At 36.4% G+C, this 12,136-nt stretch overlaps 1 non-coding gene across 1 annotated transcript; it reads right to left on the minus strand.

Moving 5' to 3' along the window:
• Window positions 1–11,791: 11,791 nt before the first annotated feature.
• On the minus strand, window positions 11,792–11,898 carry LOC118486033. Its single transcript, XR_004877890.1, has one exon. It is a non-coding gene; the product is annotated as a small nucleolar RNA R71 (small nucleolar RNA).
• Window positions 11,899–12,136: the final 238 nt, after the last annotated feature.

Genomic DNA, 12,136 nt, shown 5'->3' on the forward strand with positions numbered 1-12,136 from the left:
AGTAGCACAATATCCAATAAATTTATATAGCAATGTAAAAAAAAAACATAAAACGCAAGTTATTAGAAATGTAATCAAATTATATGACATTAAAAAACTGAAACAGTTATTTAAAATTTAAAATCACTTAAATTAAATTAAATAATTATATTAAATAATTAATATGTATAATTTTTTCGTTTTTAGTGACAAATTTTAAATTTATGTTTACACCAGCTTTAATATGTTTTTTTTTTCTCACTGTAACCCTTAAAGTTTAATAAAATTATCATTTTAAGTTTTTAAAGAATTTCCTATTATGTGACATTGTTTATGGGTTTCGTTTTTTATATCAAACATTCCATACGAGTTATTTTTATCTACGTTTCAATATGAATTTTCATAATGTTGTTTCTAAACAGACCAATTGTTTTAAGCGTCCTTTAAATCGTCTGGTTTATTAAACCGTCAAGTGCTAATCTCTAAATACACCATTGGTACCATTGCGATGTGTTTTTTTGTGAATTTTCATAACGATGTTTTTAAACCGACCCGTTGTTTTAAACAATTTTTTAACTGTTTGGAGCTCATCTATAGATACACCATTGCGACGTGTTTTTTACTATGTTTAAACAACTCATTGTAATGCACGGGTGTCATGATTATCTTTATATACGTTTTGGTGTGCATTTGTTATAATACTTTGCTTTTGTATTCAACATAACTTTTCCGAGACTTTCGAATATACCATCGCAATGTGGTTTTTTTATCGTTATGTTCGTAATTTTCTTATTTTTATCCACCTTTCAAACCTACCGCTAGGGGTGCTAAATGGGTCGAGTTCGCAGGTTAGCGGGTCCAACCCGACCCGAACCCGAAAATTTTATACGAACCCGAACCCGACCCGAACCCGAAAATGTTGTCATATAGATAAACCCGAACACGACCCGAATATTAACGGGTTGACCCGAACACGACCCGCTCAACCCGAATTTTCAAATTTTTAAAATTTTTTCGCAAATTAATATATTAAAATTGAAATTTTACTTAGAAAAACACAAATGTATATAATACAATTGCATTTTAGTTACAAAACTTTATGTCATTCTCTCTGTTTTTAAGTTATAATAATGCCTAAAATACACAGTCAAATTAATTTATGACATAAACATATTGTAAAAAAAAATATAATATAAACGGATTAAACGGGTTAACCCGTCAACCCGACCGGATTGACCCGAACCTGACCCGTTTAGCTAAACGGGTTCGCGGGTTCAACCCGAAACTGACCCGAACCCGTTTAGACTAAACCTAAACCCACAAATTTCGTGTTAGGTTCGTGTCGTGTCAGAAATTCACAACCCTACCTACCGCAGAGCACGGGTCTTAACCCACTAGTTGAAACTATTTAGGCTTAAAAGTTTTGTTATTTTTTATAGTTTTATATCAACTTTTTTTAACATTTAAAAAAGCGTTAATTGTCAAATTTCCAATACATACAAACATAAGTTAGAAATGTCAGCGGGAATAGTGAAAGAAAACTGTTGGCCAAAAGTGGCGGCCGACTTTAATATATTTTTTTTACATAAAATAGTAATTTATAAGTCCTGTTAAATTACGATTTTATCCCCTGTTAAAAACTACGATATTGCCTCCGGTTCCAAATTGAATTTATACTTTGCCCTCAGCTTGGATCTACGATTTTACCCTCTGTTAAAAAATACGATTTTGCCCTGGTTAAAAAATATATATACTTTTGCCTATAATTTGGTTGTCATTTTAAAACTACAATTTCGCCCACAATTCAAAATAAAATTTTTGTTTGCCCCTTTGCCCACAGTAAAAAAATCACGATTTTGCCCACAATTCAAAATAAAAACATGATTTTGCCCTCAGTTCAAAATATTATTTTACCTCCACTTTAAAATTACGATTTTACCCCAGCTAAAAATCGAAATCTTCTCATCTTTTTTTTTTTTTGCAAAACTATTATAGTCTTTTATTTGACTCGGTTGACTTAATTAGTTTTTATTTGTGCCAAACAGCTGCCTAGCACTCACTAATTGGTCCTGACAAATTATCGTTTTGCCCCCAACTCTAAATTACATGCTTGCCATCGTTTCAGATATTTTTTTATCATAACTATGATAGTTTTTTCTTTACTTGGTTAACTCGATGTATCTTTTTTGATATCGTATTATAAGTAGCATGTATAACTAACCGAAATAAATACGCACATATTATTAAAGTAAGAAATATTCGGTTTAACGCCCCGCAACGCAGGCGACGGATAACTCTACTTGTTTCACACTCACAAATTTACTATTTATGATGTTTCTCCTTGCTTGTACATCGTGCTTTGTTTGGGGTACTTACTTTAATCTATATTTTCTTTTAATTTTAAATTAGACTTTTCAATTTTTCTCTTTATAGGATTAACACGTTTTACTTCTCGTCTCTTAATATATTAGTAAAATATAGTATAACTCTTATAGTTTAGTCCAAATTTTAATAAACCTTATACTTAATATTATTAAGGTTTTTACGTGACTTTTTATCGTTTAAACTTAATTAATTTTTACGAGAATGTTTTACATTTTGATAAAAAAAATTGCGAGTTAACAGGTTGCAATGCGCGTCTGCGCTTCAACACTTTTATGTCTATCTTCCAGTTTAACGACCTAATCGCAACACGTGGAATCTAAGTCAAGTTGGTTATAATTTTCTAAATTTGACGTTTGGGTCTAATTTTTGTAAATTAACACGTAGTAACACGTATCCATGGTTCAACGTTTTGGTTATAATTTTCTATGTTTTACGTTTAGGTCTAGTTTTTTTATGAATTAACACGTTGTAACGCGTATGCATGATTCAACGTTTTATGTCTACTTTTTGTTCGATTTTACAGGTCCGCCCGACGCACTAGCCCTAACTTTAACTAGTTTTGAATCTATGTTCCTTCCATGTAGCACGTGTATTTTATAAATACCTTTTAACAATAATATTTATTTTGATTTGAATATTTACTTCAGTCTTTATTTTCTTTTTCAAATGTGTATATTGTAGCATGTAGTAGATTTAAATTGCTATATTCTTTTAACCTCAAGGTAAAACCTGGGTGGCGGTCCATTAGCAAAGACAAATTCTTTAAACACTTTGAAAGAGTAGGTCTTGGATTCAAGTTATACAGATGATAGAAATTTAAAAAAAAAATTGTCGTTCAAAAAAAAAGGTCAAACCTTAAATCATTTTTAATTTGAGTTGATTTAAATGCACCATTCTCCTTACTAGTTATACCCTCTTTGTGGGAGAAAAAGTACGGGTCCCACGCAGGCCTAACCCCTAAGTATGTGAAATGAGAGGGTGCGTTTAGTAGTATCATTAGTTCTCCATCTATTTTTTCCTTTGCATTATTATTATTATTATTATTATTATTAATTGCTATTAATTATTGCTATTTCGTTATGATTATTTATATGTTTATTTAAATAGGTGGGTGTGAGTAGGAACAAGACAAGGGGGAGGGTTTTTGTGGGTGCTTGCTGGAAGAAGAAGGGGCGCCGGATTCCACGGCTTCGGTCGCCGGAATCAGTGACTGAGAGGGAAGGAGGGGAAGGTGTGCGGCTGGTTTGTCAGCGTATTGTTTTTAAACAGTGACATATATGATACACGTCAGCATCCACAATTTAGTTTTTAAACACGTCACCTGCCACGTCACATTTAACTAACCCAGATACACAAGGATCATTGGTGGTCAAAATCTTACAAGTTGGAACTATTATAGGCAATTTTTAAAGTTGGGATTATTATCAGCCAACCAGTGAAATTTGAGATTATTAAAATCCAATAACCCTATTTTATATTTAACTTTATAGTTACACATATGTAAACTAGTTTTTTTTTACATATATGTAATTAGCTATGACACATATATATAATTTGGCTATTACACATATGCAAACTACTTTTTAACATGTATGCAATCAAAGAAATACATATAATAGATGATAAAAAGATCCTGAATACAATATATATATATATATATATATATATATAATGATTGTTTATTAGGAGTTCTGAAAGTTCTGTAGTTATTTAGAGTTCTGAAATGAACCCAACCATATATATATATATATATATATATATATATATATATATATATATATATATATATATATATATATATAACACCCCGTGTTTCGAAAGTCAAAGTACAAGTCAAAGTCAAAGTCAAAGGAAGAAAAGATTGCTAATTGCGATCTGTCACTCCTTGCTTAACTATTGATTGTGACTTGTAATCGGATTCTATTATTTAATTGCTTTAGTTGTATTATGTGGAGTATCTATAATAATCGAGGTTTAATCGCATGTTAATCGCTAATCTATTTTATAGCTAATCGCATCGCAATCGCATTCGCAACTTGAATTATAGGTTCTGTATATTGTTTTACGTGTGTGTACTATTTATGTGTTACTTGTGCATGTTTATATTGTGTTTGTGGTGATTAATTGAAACGCAATCGCAACTCTATCGCAACGCAATCTAATCGCAAACGCTAAACGCAAGATTATTTATGTTGATTGTATGTTAGATATAGTGAAGAAACACTAGATAAACGACCGGGATCGAAATATCTAGGGGGTTTGGATCTACATAAAGGGGTTTGTTCTCTCTCGCTTGATTCGGGGTTACTGATCTTCTTCTCCGATAAACTCTGCAAAACAAAGCACCGTTAGCCTCGTCAAGGGGAGAAGGGGGTTCTCTCCTTGACCCGACTCCGGCGTGAGAATAAGTATGTGTTTATGAAGAAGAAGAAGTATTGAAGAAGTGTGTGTAACTTGAATTTCATACCTGAATTGTTCTCATATTTATAGCCGAGAGTTTTTTGGGCGGGAAAATCTGTTGGTGAAATGTTAACGGAAAATGCTAACCCCGTAAGCGGTTACATTTCCTTCCGTTTAATCTTTTCGATCCGACGTGAGTGCACACGGATCGCTGTTAGATCTATGGCTGGGGATTTGCCACGTGGAAAGTGATCAAGTGGAGGTTTTCCTTCAATTCCATGCCATCTTTGTGATTTCAGAGAGTCCTGAGATGAGGACACGTGTCTAGACGGTTATAACCATCCTGATAGTGCACGATTGAATTCTTCTAGAAGATTACAATCTGGTGTGACTCTTTATCGTGTGGTATTAGTTAAATAAATAATATCCAAGTCTGGGTATTATTTAAGCGGGAGTGCTTGCTGGGATTTTTATCCCTGTCTGTTATGGAGAAAGGCGCAAGGATTCATTAATTTCCTTTTGGCGCGCATGTGTTACCTGCTATCTTTCTTCTAATTTCTCTTTGTAGGACCAGTGCGCGGCCGCGCAAGGTCTAAAGAGAGTTAAGAGATGTGGTTGTGGTATGGTCCTAAGTACTTGTTATGAGGTTTTTGGGACCTTACCCCTTCATATAGTATTTGTGTGACTATTATTAATCTATCGCAGAGCTTAATCGACACTCTCTTAAACGCATCGCAACGCCCAACACATGAAACGAAACGCCGAAACCTAACTCGCCGGATCACTTCGATCGAATGACCATTCGATCGAATGGTCATCCGTACGGATGGCCATCGGATCGGATGGCCATCCGATCGGTTCGCCATCTGATCTGACACCTGTGCCCCTCCAGCCCTCTTTTCTCTCGTTCGACCAGTGATGTGGCAGCTCTCTCGTTCGACCAGCGCCTCCAGCCCTCTTTTCTCTCGATTTCTCACGATTCTTGTAAGTTTTCAACTCAAATCTGGTACATCTATCATCTACACACACTTCTTTATCATTTTTACCTTTGAATCTTCACTTTTAACCGTGAAATCAGCGGATTTGAGGTGTTCTAGGGTGATGTCATCATGGAGTTCTTATGAACTTCAAGGTTTGGCCTCATTCCACCAAGGACAACTCAGATCTAAAGGATTTCAACATGATTTAACACTTTTTCACGCAAATCTAAACATTTTCATGATCAGAAGGATTGAAAGATGGTTCCATAACTTTCTTTCAACTCTTTTACACTCAATGCACTCAAAACCGATAGAATCGGAGCTCGTTCAGGCCTTCTACTCGTTTCTAGTGAAGTGTCGGTCTGAGATCTGATTCCTATCAGCGAGATAACCTAGCGGGTTGAACATGAACAACCGTCACGAACCGTTAACTGATCAAGCTAGGGTGATTCCCACTTCGATCGGATAACTTGGACTTGGCGGGGTTTCTGTTGTTTAAACACGTGGTCATACCGTCTCGATCAAATCTCAAACTTTTCAAACTTCACAAAATATTCAAGTTTTCAAAACGATCAGATTGTTGGACGGATTGTCGTCCGATCAGATTGCCATCCGATCGAACGACAATCCAATCGGATTGCACTTGGTCATCAACACTTAAACATTCACAACATTGCCAAAACATATCAGTTCTAACGGATTGCCATCCGATCGGATTGACATCCGATCGAATGACCATCCTGCTGTGAACTTGTTCTCACTGAAATGTCTTGCCGATCGGATCACCATCCGATCAAACGACCGTTCGATCGACGACCTGAAAGGTAGAGATACTTCTCTAATTTTAAAATGCTACAACGAAAACTTCAAAGCCATCATACACAAACACATCCATCCTAAATGAATGTCAATCCGATCGAATGGCCATCTGAACGGATCGACATCCGATCGAATGACCATCCGTTCGGATTGTCATCCGATCGGATGACCATTCGTCACTTAGTCATTTCATCCTCGTTTAACGTGCCGTTCATTCGCTTATGCCATCGTTCTGTAATCAGGCTAACTTTCCAGCGCCCCCTTCAATCCAAGAGAGTGTTTATTTACTAAACACAATCTGTGAGTATACTCGAACCCTTTTTGCTTTACGCACTTTTGGGTGTTACATACGTTACCTATTCAAATCACAAACGACACACAACGCAAACACTTTTATAGGATAACTGACTCCGCATGTTATACGTGTTACTCGATGAATGCTTGCATGTTATGTTTACACAGTGATTGTTGCCTGACACCTTAGCAACGATACTACTATAGTTTGGACTCAGCACCTGCCGTGGACAGGGGTTGTTAAGGGTTTTACTTCACGTGTCCCAGTGGGGATATGTGTTGCGCATTCTACAACTCGCAGTCACGTCTGTGCATATTTCATTGTCGATAACCTACATGCTTCACTTTGCTACATGTTACATGCTGGTTATGCGTAAAACGATTTCGCTATCTATTATACTATTAAACTTGTATGCTCACCTTTACACTATGTGTATTGACCTCTATTTTAACATATGTGACATGTGTTTGAATGCTTAGGATGCCGTGCTCTTGCTTTTGTGGAATCAAGTAGGAGAGTCTATAAACAAACTAAATAAAATCTGAGTTGTCAGAATGGATATTTGTCTTTGAGAACATCGTCTGTAATAACTGTTTTTATTTTGTATGTTTGTGGTGTGGGACATGAACCTTTAATATATTATAATTAATAGTTGTTATGGATTCTCCTAGACAATCTGTTTCGCTTAGTGTCGCGCCCCGATGTTTTCCGCCGTCGGTTGGGGTGTGACAATATATATATAGGGGAAGGTTCATTTGAGAAGAAATTTAATGTGAGAAGAAAGGACATATTAGTAAAATACTATTTCATTTATAACTCATATCATCAATTTTTTTCTCTTTAATTAATTAGTCAACTAATCATTAATTATTCTACATTTAATCTACAAAACCTACATATATCAAAATTTTTCTACATATATCCTACACATTATAGAATTTTATCCTACACAACCGAAATTTATCCTACACACATCGAAATATATCATACACAACTCGTAATTTATCCTACACAACTAGTAACTTATTCTACACTTTAAAGTAAATTGTTTTTTTTTAACTTGGAAAAAGTATATATTTTGAAAAGGAGTTACAAATTTAATTTAGTTAGTTATTAAAGAGGAAGAATACCAATTAAAGATTTATGTAAGTTTACCAATATACCCTTATATTAAAATTAAATGCAAATATTTAATGAAGTAAAATGAAGCATTTTTATTGGTTGAAAGTTCTTCTTTTTTCTTCTTACAAAAAAATTCTTCTCATTTGCACCCTCCTATATATATATATATATATATATATATATATATATATATATAGTAAGGTTAGGCTACAAAATTCATTTTCCTACAAAGTGTACAAAGCCATAAACCACCACAATTTTAGCCATAAAACACACTCAAAACCCACAAATAACAGAGTGAAGATCACTACAACACAGTATCCAAACCCTAACAGCCCATAAAAACTTCAAACACACCATTGTAGAACTATGAATATAAAACACAACATGATAATCAACAAAAAACACACTAATGTTAGTCATTTGATAATCAAAGCCTTATCATCCAAAACACAACACAAAACCCACAAATATGGCGTTTTAGTAATCTTCACTTTGGTATTTGTGGGTTTTGAGTGTGTTTTATGATTGAGATTATGGTGTTTTATAACGTTTTACACTCTGTAGGGAAAATAGACTTTGTAGCCAACTCCCACCCTATATAAATATATATAAATAGAGTATGAGTTGGCTACAAAGCCATTTTTCCTACAAAGTGTAGGAAGCCTCCTACATGTGAAATGTGGCAATTAGAGTTTTTAATCAAAAGGGTATTAAGGTAATTTGATTATTATTTTAATTATGGATTATATTAATAGATTAACTAACTAACTAACCATATAATTAAGGAAACTAAATATCTCATTGAAATCAAATCGACGGTTTCGTTTATATTATACAATCGATACAACATATCCCCAGAGCATTCGTATTGCATCTTATTCTTCATAACATCTTTACTGATCAAAATCATGGCGTCAAATGTTATGGTTGATTGCGGTGATGGTAAAGTTTTATGATATTGCATAAACTTGAATTTTTGTTTGACGTGTTGTAGCAATTGTATGATTTATCTAACAATGATTACGATATTGAATTAATGCTGGAGGATTTCTTGATATTGTGTTTTAACAGCAAGCAGACTAATACCGTTGTGTTTTAGCAGTTTATCATTGGATTAATTAGAGAATTTTTTGTCGTGTTTTAAACATTTATAGTGTAACATGTGTTTTACTAGCTGCAGTCCTTCATGAACAATTTTTTCGACGATGTGTTTTACCAGCTGTGATGTGTGTAAAATGCAACGTATAAAACACATCAATTAAGTCATAAAACTAACCCTTTTTAAGTACTAATGTTGGAAAAAGAGTGTTTTTGTCTTCCTTTTGTATTTTCAGGATGAAATGAGCTCAAAATCACAAAAGAAGCAAAAAGACCACTAATTCTACCATAAATACAAGAAAAGGAACAAAAGTGGACTACCCGGACCCTCAACGGCACCTCCCAAGGCAAAAAGAAGGAAACAGAGTCTGAACACGCCCCGTGTCCAGCGAACACGGGGGCGTGCCCAGGAAGCAGCAGAAAAGACAAACCAGTAGAAGCTTCCATTGCCCACCACGGGGCCGTGTCCAGCGAGCACGGGGGCGTGGTGAAAGTACAGCAGGCGCATTAATTGTAATTCGCAATTACAATTAATGAAGAGAGAGAGTGTCAGGCGGGCACGGGGCCGTGTCCAGCGGACACGGGGCCATGTCCAGCCTTCTGTTCAGCCTATAAATAGAGGAGCTTGGATTCATTCTCTCTCATCCCTTGGCACACCACCTCTCTCACACCTCATCCACCACCCACCACCACCATAACACCATCATCCACCACCATCATCCATTGTCCATCGTAGAGTGTGTGAGTCGTCTCGGGATCCAAGATTGATCGTAAGAGTTCTTGACAATCAAGGCCATGTTTGCCTAAGTCTCTTACATCACTTGGTGAAGACAAGTGTTTAGTATAATACTTTTTATTTTTAATCTTTTGCACTTATTATTTGGTTTTGTATTAATGACTTTAATAACTAGTTACTTATGTTGAAGGTGATCTTTCCTTATCGTTTGTCCGTGGTGTCTTGGCGTTATTTTACTGTCTATATAAAATAAAAGATTTTCACCATTCATATCTCCACGGTCTATATGGAGGTATGTTGGCTACCTGGTCGGGGGTTAAGGGAACGGTTTGGTAAGGGTCTTGCCCTTGTTCAACGTTTAGAGGTCCTGCTTGGGACCTGGGTCAAATTTAGTAGGATCTCCTTCAATGCCCATAGGTATTGGATGGCGGGGATCCAAACTCTTTGACCCCCTCATAAGTTAACTACTATTAATACTATAACCCGGCTATTTAGGACTGTATCCCTGCTGACTCAGACTACTTAGCCGAGGGTAACGTCACCGCCAGAAGCGGGGCCTACCACAATTTGCATTAATAACTTAATTCATTATCTTCCAATAATCCGACCCTTTAGGATTGTATCCTTGCTGACTCAAACTACTGGGTTGAGGGTAACGTCGCCTTCAAAAGAGGGGCCTACTACAATAACTAAGATAATCTCTTAAACAAGTGCAAAAGTGCGAAAATAATCAAAGGTTATACTAATACACGTGTCGGATCCAAGTGATTCATCTTGTCTATCTATTTTTATTTTATTTTTATTTTCAGCATTTAGTTAGTTTTTATTTTTCTTAGTTTAAAACATTTTTCTAACCTTTTTGATTTGATTAGACGTTGAGGATAAACCGGTATTAAAAGCTCTTGTGTCCTTGGACGACCTCGGTATCTTACCAACACTATACTACGTCCACGATGGGTGCACTTGCCCATATGTGTGTTTAGTGTTAGTAAATATCGTGTTTTATAAATTTAAAACTTGGCTAAAAGTGTAAAAAGGGCTTAAATATATATCTAAAAACATATATACACTAACACGCATCAAGTTTTTGGCGCCGCTGCCGGGGACACAAGGATTTTAAGAAAGTTAGGAATCAACGGCCTAATCATATTTTTATTTTTTTAATTTTTTAGGATTTTTTTTTTAGATTTTTAGCTTCTGCAGAGCTCAGCACGGGGCCGTGCCTGGTCGGACACGGGCCGTGCTCAGCAAAGTTACTGGCAGTTTTTGTTTTTCAAGTTACAGAAGGCTGACCACGGGGCCGTGCCGGTGCAACACGGGGCCGTGTCCAACTTCCAGTAACTGGGATCTGGAAAACAATCACTGTATTTCCGACCACGGGGCCGTGTTCGCTCAACACGGGGCCGTGGTGAACCTTCTGACCGACATTCTTTTTTGTTTTTATTGCAGGACTTGGAACCCGACACCATCCTCACGTAGTGTATGAGCTCCAGTTCCAATAAAGACATAAAAGAACCGCTAGAAGAACCCGAACGCTTTCTCAGAAAAAGGTTAAAAGACAAAAACCAAGAGAAGGTTTCGGGTGATCCACCCCCAATGGCGGACCAACGTACCCTTATGGATTATCTACGGCCCACCGTAGGTAATCTAGGCGCCGCTATCAATGCTCCAAATGTCGAAGCCAATAACTTCGAGCTCCGACCGCATTTGATACAAATGCTCCAAAACTCCGCAACCTTCCACGGGCTTGCGGACGAGCATCCTCATCTACATATAACTAATTTCTTAGAAATATGTGATACCTTTCGGATCAATGGAGCATCAAACGACGCCATACGCCTCCGTATGTTTCCGTTCTCACTAAAAGACCGAGCGAAAGCTTGGCTCAACACCCTCCCAGCTGGATCGGTAAACACCTGGGATGAACTAGCCCAAAAGTTTCTATATAAGTATTTCCCTCCTTCTAAAACTGCTAAATTAATGGCTGAAATCAATACATACTCACAAGAGGACGGGGAATCCTTATATGAAACATGGGAAAGGTTCAAGGAGCTATTACGCAAGTGTCCCCATCATGGCCTCGCAATATGGCAACAAGTATCCACTTTCTACAATGGATTGTTGCCACACACTAGGCAGACACTTGATTCTAGCTCCGGGGGACTTTTAGGTAATCGACGCCCACACGAAATATATAATCAAATTGAGGAAATTGCTCAAACCAATTTTCAATGGCACACTCCCCGGGGAAATAAGTCTATCGCCCCGGGCGCCCATAAGGTCGACGAAAGCACCTCTTTACAAGCCCAAATCGAGGCC

The sequence above is a fragment of the Helianthus annuus genome, chromosome 13, assembly GCF_002127325.2.
Source record: "Helianthus annuus cultivar XRQ/B chromosome 13, HanXRQr2.0-SUNRISE, whole genome shotgun sequence".
Lineage (NCBI taxonomy): Eukaryota > Viridiplantae > Streptophyta > Magnoliopsida > Asterales > Asteraceae > Helianthus > Helianthus annuus.